This window comes from Etheostoma spectabile, chromosome 5 (assembly GCF_008692095.1).
Source record: "Etheostoma spectabile isolate EspeVRDwgs_2016 chromosome 5, UIUC_Espe_1.0, whole genome shotgun sequence".
Taxonomy (NCBI): domain Eukaryota; kingdom Metazoa; phylum Chordata; class Actinopteri; order Perciformes; family Percidae; genus Etheostoma; species Etheostoma spectabile.
In genome coordinates this window covers 11,236,452-11,236,949 of record NC_045737.1, presented here as the reverse complement: position 1 = coordinate 11,236,949, position 498 = coordinate 11,236,452, and positions in this window count along the sequence as shown.

Genomic DNA, 498 nt, shown 5'->3' with positions numbered 1-498 from the left:
GGCACAGTTTCTAGAAAACTGGCTGTGTGCATTTCTCCGTGGATTAAGCGTTTTGTTACTTTCACAGTTTTTATACTGCACATCAACCTGGTTTTGCATTAAAAAAAGACACAGAAATCTCCCTTTTTACAATATAGGACTCTCAAGGGATGACTTCCGGTTTTCCACACCTGAACCCTGTTTTCCTATGTTTTTGTGTCTAAGTGACTGCTAGATGACAATCTTTGACATTGGTGTAGTATTAAGCGAGATTGCTGCCGTTAGCAGCGGCGAAACAAGCTTCACTGTGAGTTAAAAGGGGAAAATGTCCAGTTAGTATTTTCCTTCATAAAAGTACTTGTTTTGCCACTGACAGGTGCAGATTAATATTCTAAGTATCTGACAACATTATGGAAAGGATTTTAAGGAGGTCGACCTTTCTGTTAAATAGTAAGATGTTTTTTTAAACATAAAAACATCCACGTAATTGCAATCGCTAAACCCACCAGACTCCATGTA